Consider the following 20,382-nt stretch of genomic DNA (forward strand, 5'->3'; position numbering starts at 1 on the left):
CTCCCGTGTGGCCTAGGTCTAATTTTAAGATTGTGTCCCCTTGTTCCGGATTCCCCCACCAGAGGAAATAACTTCTCTGTATTTACCCTCTCATTTAAAACATTCGATTAGATCACCCCTCAACCTTCTAAACTCAAGGGAATACAAGCCAAGTTTATACATCCTGTCCTCATAATTTAACCCTTTAAGCCCCAGTATCATGCTGGTGAATCTGTGCTGTACCCTCTCCAAGGCCAATATAATCTTTCCTGAGGTGCGGTGCCCAGAACTAAATGCAGTACTCCAGGTCTGACTGAGGCTCTGTACAACTGAAGCATAACTTCTTCCCCTTTGTACTCCAGCCCCCTTGACATAAAGGCCAATATTCCATTAGCCCTTTTGGTTACTTTTTGTACCCGTTCACTAGTTTTTAGCGATTTGTGTACACAGACACCCAAATCTCCACTGTTCTTAGTTTCTCACCATTAAGAAAATATTCCAATTTGTCTTTCTTGGATCCAAAGTGGATGGCCTCACACTTCCGCACATCAAACTTCATTTGCTACAGTTTTTCCCTGCTCACTTAATCTGTCTATATCCTTTTGTAGCTCCCTGCTCCCTAACTGTACCTCCAAACTTCGTGTCATCTGCAAACTTGGATATACATCTCCCTGTTCCTTCATCCAAGTCATTGATATATAGGGTGAAAAGATGAGGCCCCAGTGCAGAGCCCTGTGGAACACCACTTGTCACATCCTGACAATCAGAATACACTTCCTTTATCCCTAACTCTCTGTCTCCTACCTTTCAACCAATTTCCAACCCATGTCGCAAGGTTGCCTCCAATTCCTGGTGATTTCATTTTTGCTAATAATCTCTTGTGCAAAACTTTATAAAATGTCTTCTGGAAGTCCATGTATATAACAGCCATAGACAGTCATTTATCCATCATGTTACTGACCTCCTCAAAAAATTCAACTAGATTAGTCAGACCATTTACAAATCCATGCTGACTCTCTCTGATCAGCTCATACTTCTCCAAGTGCTCAGTCACTCTGTCCCCAATGACACATTCCAGTAACTTCCACACAACTGAAGTCAGACTGATATGTCTGTAGTTAACTGGTTTCTCCCTCCCATATGTAGTGACATTTGCAATTTTCCGATCCAATGACAAAATTCCTGAATCAAGAGAGCTTTGGAAAATGATGACTAACATATCTACAATTTCCTCACCTATTTCTTTTAATGCTACCAGGTGAAAACCACCAGGTCCAGGAGATTTGTTTGTCTTAGGTCCCATTATTTTCTCCATTATCTTTTTTTTAACTAATATTAAATCCAATAAATTCTTCCCTTTCATTTATTTTTTTAATTTCCCTTGTACTGTTGGTATTTTATCCTCTTTCTTTACTGTGAAGATGGATACAAAGTACTCATTTAACAAGTCTACCACTTTCTTATTTTCAATTACAGTATCATCTGTGTCTGTCTTTAATGGGCCCACATTTCCCTTTTACAACTCTTTCTCTTAATATATTTATAAAAGTGTTACTGTTAGCTTTGATATCCCTTGCAACTTTTTTTCATAATCCTTTTTGCACCTCTTAATACTTTCTTTGTATCCCTTTCTGCTTTTTATAGTCCTCCAAGTCTGCTGGATTTTGACCTTTTCTTGCATTTGTGTAAGGTTGTTCTTTTGGTTTGATACTGTACAGACTGGTGACTTTTCTGGTTTACATGGATGAGAGATAGAGACTTTACCTATGAGCTATCGGGGCTGTGCATTGTACTTTAGAGCTATTGCTTTGCCTATGATGCAATGATGGTGGATACATACATCATAGCATATTCTGTACCAAACATCTTACTTATGCATCGTATTTAGATAGCGAGCATCTTACAGACTGTTACATTCCTTTCAGCTAATCTCGGACTTTCAGCAGCAGACAAAACAACTGAGAAGATTCGGTTTCCTCTTACAGAACTGAATTTCAAATTACGCACATAATGTAGCACTGTTTGTATATAAGATGATATTTTATAAATTATAACTGCGGTGTATTATAGAGAGCAATGACATAAATGTATGAAACATGTTTTTATTTCCAATGTCCTGTACTTTGTACAAACTAAAAACTGGTAAAAAGGCTGCCACACATCGTAAATGGGTTCCCATATATATTCCTGCCAATCTTCTCCCTCTCTCCCTCCATCTCTCTCTCTCCCCCCTTTTTGCTCTCACTCTCTGTTGCTCTGTCTTTTCTCTCACTCTCTTTCCGATCTCTGCCTCTCATCCCTGCTGATGGCTCTTCCACTTTATCCTGCTTGCAGTGATGGCAGTGGGCTACAGTACGGTTAGTAATCCAGACTCGCAGCAATTCTTTCTGTGATTAATTTTCAAATATCATGTTGGATATGTTGTTAAACAAGTTTAAAGTACTCCAATTACTTTCATGTTTAATATATTGTACGAAATGGGCCTTAACTTAAATAATTAGTTAATCCATGTTCACATTTTGTCCTATAAATATTTCAGAATTAAAGCTTTCCGAGAATAAATCAAGTGTAAGTTCTGTCAGCATCTTATAAATGTTTAACAATAGGTCTACCATTACTTCAGTGTAATATTGATTTAAAAATAATTATATTATCTTTATTTAAAAGCTTGTTTATGAATATGGTTAGATAATTTATTTTTTCGTCAGAGTAACATATATTTATTTAAGCAGAGGAACAATGCCTTTTGAAACAAGCTCATTTATTATTTGGGTTTAATGTAGCTGTGGTGGCCAAGCTCCCAACCCTATTTATTTCCCTAGGTTTAGTACTCTAAAATGTAAAACTTACAGTGAACTAGATTTAATGTGTTCCACCTCACTGGTGATATCTGTGAGTTGTTTGGGATTTATTTCTGTCAGATATGCACCATGCCTAAAGATATAATTGAATATACATTCACGGTGCCATAAACAGCAGTGCCCATGTCATATAAAAATTATATTAGAATATGGAGTCTATTGTGAAGTAATAAAACGCACTACTTTGTCAGTGTTGTTTTTGGGTGGACCAATTGAAGACGCCGTGGATTGACTGTGATACTACAGTGACCACATCTTTACATTATGAAATCAGTTGACAAGCAGCAACCATCCTATCCACCATGCCTGAGGGCTCCCCTGCTCTCAGTGACTGAAACCCTTCGTCTAAGGAATAGCTGGAAGGGTTCCTTCTGTGGCGATGGACCTGGTCAACAGCACCAGCTTTATTTTAGTTTAATCGACAGAAGAGCCTTTTATGAAATGCAGATTGTAGGCGCTACACGAAAGCCACACCCCAAACATCATTTGTTTATGCTAGCGGAAACATATTAAATGATAGTTGGTCTTGCTCCCATCACAAAGATACTTCTGCACCAGAAAACTGGTGGCTATCTGAATTACAATACAGCCTGATATTAGTAGAGTCCAATTTCTGTTCTCCATTGCTTCATATTATCTCAACAAATTAATTATAAATTTGTTAACAGATGACATGCGATTCTGTTCAAATTAAATCCTGGCAAATATTCTAACTGTTTGACTCCCTCCACTGTCACTGTTGGCATCAGTAACAACTGTACAACGTAGATTTTGGAAACATTTGCTTTCAGCTTTTTTAAAAGTCCTTTAAATGAGGATTGTTCATAAGAAACATAAACCCAGAAATGACTGGTGGTGTTATTAGCGGACAAATGTTTGAGGCATTCATATTACATTCCTCTGCTATTTTAATGCACACATAACCCGTTAATTTTAAATAGGTTAATGACTCTGCTAAAATAGCGGATAAAAAGGAATGTCATCCAAATGTGTTAAATGTTTGTGTGCTAATATCTAGGCCTTAGTATTAATAACGTATTCTTAAATAATTTAAGAATACCCATGTTATTGGGATATTTTGCAGGCAAATTAAGTAAAGGATATCAAGGCCATGGAGAGGGTGGAGAAGAAATTTACTAAGCTGATACCAGCGCTGAAAGGCTTTAGTTATGAAGAAAGACAAAGGAAACTGGGGCTCTTTGCATTAGACCAAAGAAGGTTAAGAGAAGATATAATAAAGATGTTCAAAATTATGAGAGGTTTTGATGAAATAAATCATGAAAAACTATTTCCATTGGTTGGCAAGTCAGTAACTAGAGGGTATAAATTTAAGACCATCACAAAACGAATGATGAGGTTAGAAATTGTTTTATGCAGAGAGTTGTTAAGGCATGGAATGCCCTAACAGAAACAGTGGTGGAAGCAAAATCCTTAATAGCTTTAAAAAGTAAATGGATAAATGTTTGAAAAAGAAACATTTAAAAGGATATGGGGAAAGGGCAGGGGAATGGGACTAAGTGAATAGCTCTTTGGGAGTGCTGGCATAGGCATGATGGGTTGAATGGCCTCTTTCTGTGCTGTAACATTCTATGATGTAACTTGAAATAATGTTCTGCATTTACCAATAAAACAGTTGCAACATACTCTAATCTGTGTATATATTTTTTACGTGACAATTTGGAGAGTGTAATAAACTAATTAAAAAAATTGTCCCTTTTGAAACCCAATTGTATCAGGTTGGTTTTTACTACAGAAACCTATGCTCTCCAAAAAAATCAATTGTTTTCTCCCGTTATCTATGGTGCTATAAAACGCAGCATCTCATTTGACCATTTGGGAAGGGTTTGGGACGGGGGAAGGTGATTATGGGAGGGCCGAGCCGAGGGGGGAATGTGATCGGGAAGGGGGCTAGGCGATCAGGAGAGAGGGAGGTGATCGGGAGGGGCAACCGAGCTGGGAGCAGAAACGGTCCTTGGGATATTGTGGAGACGGGAGAAGCACTCCTTTTATTTTTATTTGTTCATGGGATGTGGCCATTGCTGGCCATCCCTAATTGCCCTTGAGAAGGTTCACATTCAGGTAGGAATTTTTTCTTAAAACTTAGCTTTTTGGTGGCGGCCTCCAGGAGTCCCTTTACGGACAGCTGGTTAGACCACAGGTTTACATGGTTATCCTGAAAGCAGCAGCCCCGCATATGCAAAGGCACTAACGCCAGTTTCAGGCACGAGCCCTGGACGCCTATACTTCGGCCTTTACCAATAGGCTGGGCGGCGCACCTCTGGTGTGGAATTCGCGCACGGATGCCACCCGCCATATTGGCGCTCAGGCGCGCCTTTTACGCCTGTAAAGTGGGTGCGGCGTTAACACATTTTTAGGCAAATGACTTTTGTGGACAATAGGGCCGATTTTCCTGTGGCCCCTGTTCTTGGACACCAGACATCCAAAGTACACTTCACTGGCTATGACCTGAATTTAGCTGTATTTTCAGAAGCAGGTCATTTACACGGGCCAGACCCACCCCTGGCGCAGCCCCACCCTCTGTGGAAATGGTGTGTGTGGGGGAGGAGGGGTGGCGGTGGTCTGCCACCGGAATGGCCACTGATGTTGGGGCTTTCTAGCTATTGTCCAAAAATAGCAACCAAAGGCTTCAAAGCCCGTTGATTGTCCTGCTAGCCCTGAAAAAAAAAGAAGCTAACTTTTTGGTGCCTCCTCCTCTCTAATTGGAGGATTAGGATGAAAGCTCACATTGTTCATCCAGTTTGAGGAGTGCCCAGACAAAGAGGAAAATACGGAGACCTGGGAGTGCGCCTCACCTCATTTAGATCATTGCTTTTAGCCTACGGCTACTGTAGGTCCAGGCATTCTGCCATCCTCAGTGGAAGCCCAGGTAATCCTGCTGCAACATAAAGGGGGTGGAGACTTGCTGTCACGGGTCCTTATTTTCCTTATTTATACCCAAGGAAGAAGTACTCTTTGGGTGTCAAGTACAGAAAAATCAGCCCTATTATCTCCAATGTTACATTACAGTGCAGAACATATGTCATCAAATCTATAACTAACATGAGTTGCCAATATATCTGGTCTATCAATCCTACAATTTGGAGTTTAGGTGCAATCTTAGATATGCATTATATGGCACTAAATCACATTGCAGTATTTTCAGTTTTAGAAGCATCAAAACTGAAGTTTATTGATACAACAAAATATCAAATCCTATTAAAGTCAACCTGATTCATGCCACAGGACACATATTTCTCATTTGATTGGCAGTCCATGGCATTCATAAGTATAGCAATATTAAAATTTGGGTAGCCAATACCCTTGCCCAGTGTTAAGTTTGAAACGTGTCAGCTGTGGCTCAGTCAGTGGCATCCTCACCTCTGCGTCAGGAGGCTGTGGGTTCAGGTCCAACCCCATAGACTTTGAGCACAAAAATCCAGGCTGGCATTCCAGTGCAGTGCTGAGGTGCCGTCTTTTGGATGAGACGTTAAACCGAGGCCCCATCTGCTCTCTCAGGTGGACGTAAAGGATCCCACGGCACTGCTTGGAAGAAGAACAGGGGAGTTATCCCCAGTGTCCTGGCAAATATTTATCCCTCTGGCTATGATCAGATTGCGGTTTATGGGAGCTTGCTGAGCGTAAATTAGCTGGCATGTTTTCCACATTACAACAGTGACTACACTTCAAAAGTACTTCATTGGCTGTAAAGCCCTAGGGGATGTCCTGAGGTCGTGAAAGGCGCTATATAAATGCAAGTTCTTTCTTTTATATCCAATGTCACTCAGAATATACAACCACATTTTATATACTTTTTTCAGTCAATACATCTTTACTGGGTGCTAACTGGTTTTACTCCTGTAACTAGGTAAAAGGATGGTTTGTTTATTGTATCGGAGTGGGTGAGTGCAATGAGCGCCAAGGGATGTGGTTGCAAAGTCAAAGGCTTCTCTAGCAAGGCTACATTCTTGTGCAGAACATATGTTATCAAATCTCTGACTAACATGAGGGACACTTTCAACAATGTTGTAGCTGCACAATACAATTAGGGCAAACAGATCATTTTTGCCAATTAACTAGGTCGCCTGTGTTGACAGAACCCTTTCCAATATCTATTTATTATGTTTGTCCAGGTCCATTTATTCCCAGACAGGTGTCACACTCTCAGCAATAGACCTGTATTGTGATGCAAGATGTAAACGTGGGAAATGAGCTCAGTGACTGATTTTGTCGGTTTAGCTAGTTTCACAAGTTCACACTGTTCTTCAACCAGGTTAACACCTGGTGCACTGGATGGTGAGCTACTCATTACATAGCACTTACTGCCTGTTTAATGACTTTCATTCCATTCTGTAGTTAAAAAAAAGAAGGTAATTTTACTAAATATAGATGGCATAACAAATAGGAACAGAGGGAAAGATTCTACAGTGTGCTCAAGCCCAGTATAAATAGCTGGCATATAAATTAAAACAAAGATTAAATGGGTGATGCTAGGCATGTGGGATATTTTTACCTTTTTCATCCCGGCAGATATACGAGTACGATTGAATCACAGAATCATAGAATGATACAGCCCAGAAGGAGGCCATTCAGCCCATCGTGCCTGTGCTAGCTCTTTGGAAGAGCTATCCACTCGCCTGCCCTTTCCCTACAGATTGGTGCTCCCCTGATGGTTTAGTGGGTAAATACAGCTTTGAGTACTGTACTGGGTCGTACAGATCAGGGAGGTCCAAGGTCTCATTTCTGATTTAAGAACATAAGAAATAGCAGCAGGAGTCGGCCATTCGTCCCCTCGAGCCTGCCCTGCCATTCAATAAGATCATGGCTGATCTGATCTTGGCCTCAACTCCACTTTCCCGCTCTCTCCCCATAACCCTTGACTCCCCTGTAGCTCAAATATCTGTCTATCTCCACCTTGAATATAGTCAATGACTCCGCCTCCACAGCTCTCCGGGGTAGAGAATTCCAAAGATTCACGAGCCTCTGAGAGAAGAAATTCCTCCTCATCTCCGTTTTAAATGGGTGACTCCTTATCCTGAAACTATGTCCCCTAGTTCTAGATTTCCCCACGAGGGGAAACATCTTCCCTGCATCTACCCTGTCAAGCCCCCTCAGAATCTTATGTGTTTCAATAGGATCACCTATCATTCTTCTAAACTCCAATGAGTATAGGCCCAACCAAGACAACCCCTTCATCTCCGGAATTAACCTCGTGAACCTTCTCTGAACTGCCTCCAATGCAAGTATATCCCTCCTTAAATAAGGAGACCAAAACTGCAGCTGGATTTGTGCTGGATCGCAGCTGAAAAAGCAGCTTTTTAGGGGGTTTCAATTTTTATCTGGGCTAGGAAGAAGGGACAAAAATCAGCCGGGAGCTGCCACCACGATCACTGTCCAGAGGTCTCCAGTGGCAGTGTGTGAACATGAGGGCAGGAGCGAGTGGTGATGCCCTCCATTGTGGAATAGTCCACTGGCATTCTCCATTTAGCCTTTCGCATGAACAATGGCCACTTGAGTGAAGTATTAGAAGGTTACTGACGCCCGTGGAACCATATCCCAGCGGGCGATCAGGAGAAAGATGAAACAAATGTTTTGCCATATGTGACAATAAGAACGTCAGAAAAAATGGTTAAAATAGAAGAAAACTGTTGCGGCATCAATGCTTTTTGTAAAATCTACTAAACACATACCTTACTGTCCAAACACAATGATTTGTTCATCTTTTGGATTTCTGCCCTGGTGTGCAGATCTGCAGTGACACTGGTTTTATCATAATATAACAATAGATAGTCGGCAATTAGGCTGTGTGTGGCACTTCCACGGAACAGGAGCAGCCTGCAGTCAGGAAGAGAAAGGGGGTGCTTGAGGTGAAAGGACCCAGGAGACACCAGACCTGAAATCTCATGATGATGATTGATGTAGGCTTTGTACTGACTCCTGACACCTCCGCTGAAAATTAAAAGCCTATTTTGTATGGTAATAACAACACTTCACTTTGATATAGCCCCAGTATCTGATACCGGCTTCTAAGAGGCTGCTATTTAGTAGCATTATCTCCTGAGGGAAGCACCCATTTAGCTTGAAATGATAGAAAAATGATTACAAGCAGATTGTAAAAGCTCAAATGGAAAACACACATTGTACCAGCTTCGTACATTATCATTTTTAGATTTGGGTGACTTGCTGTTTATTATAGCAAAAAGTAAACATGTTATCGCACTGTAATGCTTATAGAAACTGGGGCATAAAAGCGACAGTAACCCCACTGTACACTTTACATGAAGTTCATTGACAAATTAGCATATTGACTCGGCAAGATCTAGATCACAGTGATAATCAACATTTTATTTTCCTGAATCACAATGTCAATAGAGATTTCACACCAGTACCGAGCAGCTTAATCAGTAAGTCCTTTTCCATTATCTGTTTTCTCTATTAGAAAAACTAGGGGAAAATATACTTTCTAATACAAAAAAAAACAGAGACGCGCTCGTGAGCAGGCAGTTTGGAGCCTTTGCATTTCGCTCACTTCAATGGGGAAGAGGAGCTGCTTTCAAATTGTGTTGGCAGGTGTTTGTGGTCACTGGTTATCAGTATATAGACTTTGAGAATTCTATGCATAAATAATGAAGCGAAAACTTTAAAAAATCACCCAGGGCTGCCGAAAGCCTCCACTTCCCATTCAAATGAGCAAATCTTTCTTCACAAGACTGGATACAATGGGTATCTCAATGTTCAATGTCTATTAACTCACCAGGTATTCACTTACGGGAAATCAGCTGCATTGTATCGTAAACCAGACACCAACTGGGATGGGTTAGTCCATGAGGAGTGTTGGGAAATAATTAAAAGAAGATACTCTTGTGTTTCCATGTCGTTCTCTGAATCTCTTGCATAATATTCCTCGCTAGAAATGTATCACCAATCATGTCAACTGTGTCAGATAACGGAAATTTGTGCTTTATCTCAAGACGTTGAAAGACACACAGTGCTAAAAGGGTTAAACCCATTCATCTGTTAGTCAAATATTCTAGTACTTGTTAGATAAACATATATTGTGTTTGTGTAGAAAATACTAGACTCAAAGCTTCCTGCTTAAATACAAACCAGCTAGTAACACTGGTTTACATTATTATTGTGATATTAATTACCATTAACTTTCAGATCTTTGCAAATGACTTCCTTCTAAGTCTGAATCATCATTAGAAGTAGAAATAAAATATTAAATATGAATGAAACCATTAGGGGAGATGAAGCAATGTGCAATCGAGTACTAGGAATCAGTATACAGGGGGCATTTTTATGGGTGAGGTGGATAGAATCCCACGGTTTATGAGATTCCCTGCTAATGGGCGGGACTACGAACCCATGTAGCTCATCACATCTATATGGCTAATGGCTTAGACTCAAGTGTCTGCTCATATAAGACTCGAAGCGGAGACAAGTATCTGTGTGAAATGTCACTCAACTGCTGTAGAACTACATCTTGCGGGTGAATTTTTAGCATGCCGCTAAAGTGCACTTGTAGCAATCTATATTCATGCCTGGCGTTGGCATAGATGACGGACTTGAAATTGGTGGCAGTAACACTAGGGAACCAGGGATCCCACAATGCAAGCCGTGGGTGGTGGGCTGGTCCAGGGGCTGATTGCTTCTTGTTGTATTGCAGATCCCATTTCCTTGTTGAAATGTATCCCTCTCCCTATCCCACAGGCCAATCATAGCATCCTTTAATAGCGGCCCGAGATTAGCGTAGACTAAGGTTTTGGAGCATCTGGTCTGTGCAGCTCCGTCCTGCACTGGGCAGTCAGGGGACGCTCTTAAAAAATATTTTAATTACACGTTTACGGACATTTGACGACTTACCTTTTGCTTCGTGTCTAACGTCCAATTTTCTGACGGCTGCCAGCACTGAGGAAAACTCCAGCTTCGGCACTGTCAAGTAAATTCAATAAATTAACAACGCCAATTGTGCTCGGGAAGTGAGGTGGGGTGGCGGGGGGTTGGTGAAATGCCTAAAAAATATAATATTTTCTCCCCAGCACAGAGATGATATTGGGGAAAATCCAGTCCCTAGTCTGTGAACCCTTATAGCCAGGAGCTGGAAATAAGAGGTCAGATGACACGGATGATAGGGAAAGCCTGGGGGAAAATAAGGCTCGATTAAAATCAAATTTCTCTACTGCAGTCTAGCTCCAGTTAAACATACAGCACAAATACAGCATGGGGCATAAAGGTATATACAGAGCAAAAATAGGCGAAAAAGTATAATATTTCAGGTGATTTGAGTACATACTGCTAATCTGAAATAAAATGTCTGGCTGTAATATGCTGTTTATTTATTATTTTTTATAGTATGCCTGAGCCTCCTCAATTTAATTCATGGCTGCATCTAGTCTCTTCACAGGCAACCTCTAAAGAAAATAATTTAAATGCATTGTACAGCAGTCTACAATTCATTTCCCGTGATGTCAGTTTTCTTCTGAAACACAGAGGGAAGGTCATTTTCATGTCAAGTAGGGTGTGGAAACCAGCTGAGGATCTCTACATTTGAATTGTGCCAATTTGTGTGGCAGACATCAGTTAAAAAATTTTGATAGGAAATCTAGAGTCAGCATATGGTACCACACTTAAGAGGCCCTGATTCAGATGTGTGTACTGGTGGCTGCCTTTACCACTGATCTCAGCAGACCTCCACCTCCCCCCCCCTCCCCGCCACCCCCACATGCGTTTGTCTTCCCATCCCCATCCTAGGGAGATACATCTCCTCCCTTTCCAACTCCATTTCAAGTCTGGTGTCAGAGGCAGATGGGCATCTCACAAAGGACCCCTCACCTCTCCAAGCTGGTCTTACAACATGCCTGATTAAATCTTAATACTGAGGTTAGAATTGATACAGTGGCTCTGTGGTGATTCAATTAGTGCAGAAGGCATGAAGGAAATAGCACAAAGAGATCTAGTAGTTAGAAAGTAATTTTCTTTTGATCATTATAGCATTTCACAAGTGGAAGCAGAAAATTATGGTCTCATGCATCTTCTGCTTAATATCCTCTGGGGCAGGATTTGCTGTAGACTGCAGTTAGCTGTCAAAATCAACTAAATCATGTGGATTTGATACATTTGCATAACTGACTTTGCAGGGCTAAGGTAAAACATTGTACATGAAAGTCAATTTAACAGAACAGGGTCATGGGGTTTTGATATTTCCCAAAATAACAAAAAAAAGGCATATTTTAAATGTGAAGATTGTAATTAGCAATGAATGCTCGTGGCTAAACATTATCGTGTTATATATATATGTGCGGAATGCTGATCATGTCACAGTTTTGAGAATACAGGACCAGGTCCTGATGCTAACATTCTTAACTCCCACCAAGATTTGTGACAAGTCTTTATCTACTTCAGTCACTCTATCAGGAACTCTGTAAGGTGGGTTCAACCATGGGGGGGGGGGATGGGGGGAGAAAAATGACACACTTCCTGACTCGTGACAGCATCTCTGCTGCCAGACGACCCATCGAGCTGCATTGGTGACAGAAGTCATGGGGCCTGGCACCTGCTCACCTTATCCACATGGTGTAAAAGACAATCCATGAAGGTTAAGTTATAAAAGAGATAGAAAAGGAAAATAAATATATGGCGGTCAAGCTTCCGCCTATTTGTGCTAGTTATATCAGCGCAATCTGGGCAGAACCGGCCGAACCAGCGCAAAAGACTGGGAATTTTAAACGTAAGTGAGTTACGCCCAAAACCACTGGTTCAAGATTCAATTTGCCCGGATCAGGCCCCGCCCACAAAACTGGCCGCGCCCCCAGATCGAAATTGCGAGACTCTGCCGATTGTGCTGGTTCGGGAAGGCTCTTCAAATTGCGTTTTTAAAGTTTTTTCATGTCAAAAAGTGTTTTATTTACTAAGAAACTGACTAGTGTTGGAGAAGCGAGATTTGTTTTCATTGGAGCAAAGGAGGTTGAGGGGTGATTTGATCGAGGTGTACAAGATTATGACGGGTTTGGATAGGCTAGACGGGGAAAGGCTGTTCCCACTAGTTGATGGTACAAGGACTGGGGGACACAGATTTAAGGTTTTGGGCAAGAGATACAGGGGGGATATGAGGAAAAACTTTTTTACGTAGCGAGTGGTGAGGACCTGGAGCTCGCTGCTGACGGAAGTGGTGGAAGCGGAGACACTCAGGCCTAGAAATTCATTGACGCCACTTTTGGGGCGCTAAAGTGGGGCGTCCGCTAAAGTTTGCGGCCGCCGCCAAATCTAGGTCACTTCTCCGATATTCATTAGCTTCGCCCTACTAGTTCGGGCGAGCGCTAAAACTGCTGCTGGACGCCTCTCTTTGGGCGCTAAGCCAGAGGTGGTGATCGATAGCGCCGAGGCCGGGCGCAGCGCAGGTGCGGCCATCTCGTGACTGACAGCAGACACCCTGGCGCCGGCCAGCTCTTAAGGGGGAAGGGTCGACTGTGTCTGCTGCCACGCCCTGGATAGTGGAGCCCTCCAGCTAGGCCTGAACACTGCTGCTGGACCCAAATAGCGCCTGAAGACATGGAGAAGGCCCGTGAACGTGCGCAGCGCTTCTCAGAGCGTGATCTGAGTGTGCTGCTTGCTGCTGTGGAGAAGAGGCGCCATGTTTTGTACCCGGACAATGGCAAGAAGGCGACGGTCCGCGTCTACAGGAGAGCCTGGAGGCATGTCGCCAGCAAGCTGTCAGCCAACAGCGACGTCCCCAGGACCGGTGCCCAATGCCGCAAAAAGTTAAATGACCTCACACGCATTGTCAGGGTGAGTACCCTTTCCAATGACCTCCTCATCCTTGCATGTGCACCTCACATTATGGGCAAAGGGACCTGAAAGCTCTAATGGCCAGCCTTCATCCAGCAGCTATGGCACAGGCATGAGCATCAATTGCACATTCTGCACTGAACACACTGGCCAAGCTATTCCACCATGGGAGGCATTGCACACCAGATCATGGTGACACACTGGCCAGGCTATTCCACCATGGGAGGCAGTGCACACCAGATCATGGCGACACACTGGCCAAGCTATTCCACCATGGGAGGCAGTGCACACCAGATCATGGCCACACACTGGCCAGGCTATTCCACCATGGGAGGCAGTGCACACCAGATCATGGCGACACACTGGCCAGGCTATTCCACCATGGGAGGCAGTGCACACAAGATCACGGCGACACACTGTACTTAGAGGCCGTCCTTTCTCTTGCAGGCCAAGCTGGCGAATAATCGCAAGAGCCGGACTGCGACCGGGGGAGGACGACCCCATATCCAGCCACTCACTGACCTGCAACATCGCGTGGAGTGCCTCATGGGTGGCCGGGTGATTGGGCCCGTTGCATGTGGAGATGCCGACCCTGTTCTGGGCAGCAGTGGTAAGGACATCACCTTTTGCACCTCTCTCGTCCCACTTGCGCATCAGATCTACATCCTTTGCCACTGTCCGACCAATGCGCTGAATGCCACCACTCATGCATCCCGCACTGACGCCCTCTCCTCATTCTAAAGCTACTCTTGTGCCTTCCTGCTTTCAGATGGTCAAGAGGAGGTCCCTCAACTTGCCAGTGACAGACCCTCCGAGGAGGAGCAGGAGGAGGAGCAAGAGGAAGGCGGCCCATCAGGGGAACCCTCAGCCGCGGCCACCCAGGCCAATGTAGGGGACACGTCTTCCCTGGAGGGCAGCGTGGCGGAAGTGTCGAAGGGGAGGGGAGCTCCTGGGACCTGCGTGCTGCAGAAAGGCGGGAGGGGGGTGGAAGCTCGGCGGCCTTCTCCCCAGAGGGGGGATGCGTCGGAGGGGAGTCCAATTGCTGGGCCCAGCGGCCTCCAGCAACGCAGGAAGGGTCGGCCAGCTCGGCGGCCTTCTCCCCAGAGGGAGAGTCCAGCCTCCAGTCAGGAGATGCTCTTCGCCGAGGAGATGGAACGCCTCGAAGACTTGTCCGCGGACTCGGAGCGCCGGCACACGGAGCTCATGGCGGCAGTGGCACGGTTGCCTGAGTCCATCGATTCCCTCTCTCGGAGTGTGGCCGAGTTCGGGCCCTTAGAGGCCACCAGTCGGGCGGAATACCGGGCAGATCTGTCAGCGACTGGCCAGGTGATTAGTGGTGCCGTCCAGTCACTGGCTGCTCTGCTGCGGTCAGTGAACAGGTCAACACGGGCACTCACTGCTGCCACACTCGCTGTGTCAGCCAGGCATCGCCAGGGCACCCGGCGCGCTGCAGCAGCACATCGGTCTGTCTCTCGGCAGATTGGTGCGCATGCTGCAGTGCTGGCCCGGGCGAGTGCCAGTGTCTCAGGCGACCAGCGAGCGCCTGCCATCCGCCAGCTTGCCGCCATTCCTCCAGCCGCCACTGCCACTCCCCCAGTGGAGCTGCCAGGAGCTGCTGCAGCGACTGATGCTGGCCAGCCACAGCTGCAGCAATCAACAGCCGGCCGCTCGACGGCCAGACCTCGACTAGGCCGACCCCCAAGGGCATCTGCCGTCACGACATGTGCCCCTCAGGAGCCTGCCCCCAGCCTTGCAGCAGCCAATGGCCTTACTTTGAGGCAGAGCAGCAGGGCGGGCAGGGGCCACCCAAAGATGGCCAAGGCATCGCCCTAGCGGGCCAAATAGTCGAATGTGTGGCCATTTGTGTTTGTTTCTTGAGGCCGAGAATTGGATGTTTGTTTTTTGAAGGCCGATGATGTGATGTTTGTTTTGGACGAAGGCCGAGAATGATGGCCATTTTAGTTGCCCTATTTTGTTAATCCTCCCCAGGTTGTGGGAGCGAGTAATGTGTTTGAGTGTTTTTTGGGGGTTTCATCTGTTTTTGGTTTTCATGTGGGAAGGGCCCAGAGTTTGTACAATAAAGCATTTTATTTATTCACATTGTCCATGTTTGATCTTTGAAGTGTTTGTTGCCTTAACCGGCTGAGGGCTTGCGGAGCGGCTGCAATCATGTTCTATCATTGGCACAAGCCATTCCCTGACAGGGGGCCTAGAAGTGACGTTCAATAAGCCGACGACGGGCGGCCCTTGGACCTTGTGCGTCCCTCCTGGGCTGGTACTCCTCATCCTCGTCGTCCTCATGCTCCTCCTGCTCCTCCTCCTGAGGTGGTGGTCCAACGTGAGGTGGCAGTGCCTGAGTCCTGCGGATAGCCAGGTTGTGCAGCATGCAGCAAACGACGACGAATTGGGAGACTCGATCCTGCGAATACTGGAGGGCTCCCCCGGAGCGGCCGAGACAGCGGAACTGTTGCTTGAGCACGCCGATTGTTTGTTCTATGAGGTTCCTCGTCACTTGATGGCTCTCGTTGTATGCCTCTTCAGCAGGGGTCGTGGGCGTGCGGAGCAGGGTCATGAGCCAGGTACACAAAGGATAGCCTTTGTCCCCGATAAGCCATCCTCTTGGGGGAGGCTGTGCCTGGAACATGTCAGCCACAGTTGTCTGTCGCAGGATAAAGGCATCGTGGCGGCTGCCTGGAAAGCGGGTATTGACAGCTAGGATGCGCTGCCTGTGGTCACACACCAGCTGTACATTGAGGGAATGGTAGCCCTTCCGGTTGCGGTACTCCTCGGCATGCTCAAGAGGTGCCCGCAAAGCCACATGCGTGCAGTCAACGGCGCCCTGCACCATGGGTAAGCCCGCTATTCTTGCAAACCCCAGTGCACGCTGCTGCTGCTTGTCCAGGGTCATGGGGAAGGAGATGAATTGATGTCTCCTTCTGAAAAGGGCTTCGGTCACCTGGCGGATGCAGCAATGCACGGCGACCTGGGAGATGTTAGCGATGTCCCCAGTAGCGGATTGGAAGGAGCCGGAGGCATAGAAGTTGAGAGCCACCGTCACCTTCACTGCCACCGACAGAGACGTCCTGCGCATCAGCTGTGGCTGCAGATCTCTCTGAAGCAGCCGGCAGATGTCTGCAACCACCTCCCTTCAGAATCGCAGCCTCCTAACACACATCGCGGCAGACATGGTCAGATAGGAGGTCTGCTGGCGGTATACCCTGCGTGGGTAAGGCCTCAGTTGGCGATGCCTGTTGCCCCCTCTGCGTCTAGCCAGGGCTGCCACTCTCTCACGGCGTCTGTAAGCCCTTCTGGCATAAGGCTGAAATTCAGCATTGCCACCCAATGCAGCCCCCATTATATGCTGGCAAACACTGAGCTCTGAATGAAGGCAAAGATAATTGGTAAGCTCTGGCCTGAGCCAAAAATACCTGTCCAAGTGTTGGTCCAAACCAGTAAACTCTCCTCCTTGGTCTCTGTCCAAAAAACCGTTGCACAAGAGTGAATGCTGCAAAATGGCTGGCCTTTATACTGCTGGGTAAGTGCCCTTTAATTAGCGCTCCCCCTGGCCCGGCTGGCCTGTGTACCGTTCCACTTCACAGTCGCTCGGGACGCCCGGCGCACAATGGGCCGGCGCGAGTGAAGTTCCGGTTTGGGGCGCACAAAGGGCGTTGCACTATTAAATGACGTCATGATCTGCGCGCGCAGCAGGGCGCGTGCTAAGACTTTGCGCTGGCGCTAAATGTGTCCTGAAGTTGGGGAGAGGCGCAGATCGCGCTGCGCACGGGCGATAAGCGCCTAGCGCTCAAGATCTACTCCCCCTAAGGCGCTAACGGCTGGCGCGCCCAACTGAATTTCTAGGCCACAATGTTTTCAAGGGGAGACTGGATAGACACTTGAGGGAAATAAATTTGCAGGGCTACGGGGATAGAGCGGGGGAATGGGACTGACTGGATTGCTCCACAGAGAGCCGGCACGGACTTGATGGGCTGAATGGCCTCCTTCTGTGCCGTTATGACTCTGTACACCAATGAAACTATTAAATGGTTCAGAGTAGCTTTTTTTTAAAGTAATTTTCAGTGGTTTTAAATCGGGTTACTCACAGGTGGCGGACTGGCCACGGATGTTCCCTCTAATTTCCGTTGGCCGGGCAGCTTCAAGGGAATGTTGCTGGACACCCTTATTACAAAGGCATATCTTTGCTGATAAACCCATTTTCAGCTGCATTGATAAAACTGCGCCAGGTTACCACTCTTAAATACATCAAGGAATGCTTTTTAATGGCAAGAAGAAAAGAATCAATTACGTTCTATGCCGCTGCCCGACTGCACTGGTTCATGGAAGATTTTGGCCTAGAAATTCAGTTGTTTGCGCCAGCCGCTAGCGTCTTAGGAGGAGGAGATGTGGGGCGCTTGGCGGCTAGCGGCCGGGCGCAGCGCGATCTGCACCTCTCCCCAACTTCAGTAAAGATTTAGCGGCGGCGCAAAGCCTTTGCGCGCGCTCAGCTGCGCGCGCAGATCCTGACGTCATTTCATCGTGCAATGCCCTTTGTGCGCCCCAAACCGGAAATTCAGTGGCGCCGGCCTATTGTGCGCCTGGCGCCCCTAGCGACTGGTAGAGGGGAACGGTTCCCAGTCGCTGCGGGGCGCGGGGGGCGCAAATTAAAGGGCACTCCTCCTGCAGTAGAAATGGCAGCCATTTTGCAACACTCCTTCTTTGTGAGAGACGGATCTTTGCAGAGAGACAAAGGTAGAGAGCTTTCTGGTTTGGCTCAACACTCGCACAGGTACTTGTGGCTTCAGGCCACAGCTTTGCACTTGTCTTTAACTTCAGAGCCATAGCATTGATTGGAAACATATAATGGGGGCTGCAATGGGTGCAAACGTTGGCCTTCTCCATAGTCCTGGGCGTTGTACAGATCAAGCAGCAGTGGCCAGGCCTTGCTTCAGGGCTGCAGTGTGCAGGGTGTGGCAGGCAAACAAATCCACCCTCCCCCTTTAAGAGCTCACCGGCGCCAGAGTGTCTGCCGTCAATCAGCAACTCGCCGAACCTGCGCTGCGCCCGCCCTCGGGGGTATCGCCCCGGGCCGCCGGCTTAGCGCCTAATGATAGTCGTGCATCGCCTGTTTTAGCGCAGCAGCAACCTCTTGGGGCGATGCCACTGAATATCGGTGAAGGTGGCACGAAGTTGCGCCGGGCGCAAACTTTAGCGGCCGCCCGGCTGTAGCGCCCCAAACGTGGCTATACTGAATTTCTAGGCCTTTATGTTTGTGATTATGCAAATTATTACGCAATTTCCCGATTGCGTCCAAAGTGGAGACTCTACCCTACATGGTGTTGACAAATGGCACTACATTATCTCTCTTGCTGCTTTGGTTTTCAAAATAGACCTTTTAAAACTTTTTAAGTATTGTAAGAAGCTTTCAATAAGCTATTTTTGCAGCTCTCACTTCCAGTTTAGAAAATGCACAGAGTCTGTATAATAGAATAACAAATGTCATTTGCAACCACAGCACAGAGGTGTATTTATGCACAGTGCCACACAATGCCAGAATGTGAGTTTGCATCTACAATTGCCCACTTGGCAAGTTTTAATGGTTTATTTGAGGTGGGGTTTTGGGAGGGTGGGAGGGCATTCTTTGAAGGCAGGAGGGGAAATCAGTTGAACATTTACATTTTTCCATATTCATTGTCTTAAGGACATAAGGACATAAGGAATAGGAGCAGGCATAGGCCATTCAGCCCTTCGAGCCTGCTCCGCCATTCAATGAGATCATGGCTGATCTTTTGCCTCAACTCCATTCACTGGCCCTATCGCCATATCCTTTGACGTCCTTACTAGTCAGAAATCTATCAACTTCTGTTTTGAATATACCCAATAACTGAGCCTCCACAGCCCTCTGGGGTAGAGAATTCCAAAGATTCACCACCCACTGTGTGAAGACATTTTCTTCTCATCTCAGTCCTGAATGGCCTACCCTTTATCCTGAGGCTGTGGACCCTGGTTCTAGACTCACCAGCCAAAGGAAACATTCTCCCAGCATCCACCCTATCAAGCCCTGTAATAATTTTGTATGCTTCAATGAGATCCCCTCTCATTCTTCTGAATTCAAGAGAATACAGGCCTAGTTTACTCAATCTCTTCTCATACGACAGTCCTGCCATTCCAGGAATCAATCTCGTGAACCTTCGTTGCACTCCCTCTATGCCAAGTCTTCTCATCATTTCTTCTCTACCACTCAACTTCATGTTACCCTTTTTGATGTGCCTGTTCAGGGAAGGTACCCAGAGTGGCACTGACTTCAACAGAAACATTTTCTTAACTCTACCCTGGAACCAATTAACCTGCCAGTATGTGTAAATTAATTTGGTCATCTGAATGACTACTTTATCTAATTGAACAATCAGAAGATATATCCTATTGTCGAATTAGATATATTAAATCTAAGACTGCAGTTGTGCTGTTGTTTTTGCCACAATGCGAACTGGTTTTGGGTGTGCATCGAGGTGAAAGTGGCAGCATAAATCCAGAACCTGGTCCTCATCTGCCACCAGAATGCATTATAGTCAAATAATGGGATGAGAGGGCTGTCCTATGAGGAGAGATTGTGTAGATTGGGCCGATACTCTCTGGAGTTTAGAAGAATGAGAGGTGATCTCATTGAAACATACAAGATTCTGAAGGGGATTGACAGGGTAGATGCTGAGAGGTTGTTTCCCCTGGCTGGAGTGTCTAGAACTAGGGGGGCACAGTCTCAGGA

At 46.0% G+C, this 20,382-nt stretch overlaps 1 long non-coding RNA gene across 1 annotated transcript in view; it reads left to right on the forward strand.

Moving 5' to 3' along the window:
• The window catches only part of LOC147102504 (uncharacterized), a 51,446-nt gene extending 46,963 nt beyond the window's left edge, over positions 1-4,483 (forward strand). The window contains exon 3 of the long non-coding RNA XR_015073280.1: positions 1,905-4,483. This is a non-coding gene — a long non-coding RNA (uncharacterized LOC147102504). The remainder of the gene's footprint in view (positions 1-1,904) is intronic.
• The last annotated feature ends 15,899 nt before the right edge of the window (positions 4,484-20,382 follow it).

Source organism: Somniosus microcephalus, chromosome 22 (assembly GCF_052327205.1).
Source record: "Somniosus microcephalus isolate GS21.2 chromosome 22, FLI_Smic_1.0, whole genome shotgun sequence".
Classification (NCBI taxonomy): Eukaryota; Metazoa; Chordata; class Chondrichthyes; order Squaliformes; family Somniosidae; genus Somniosus; species Somniosus microcephalus.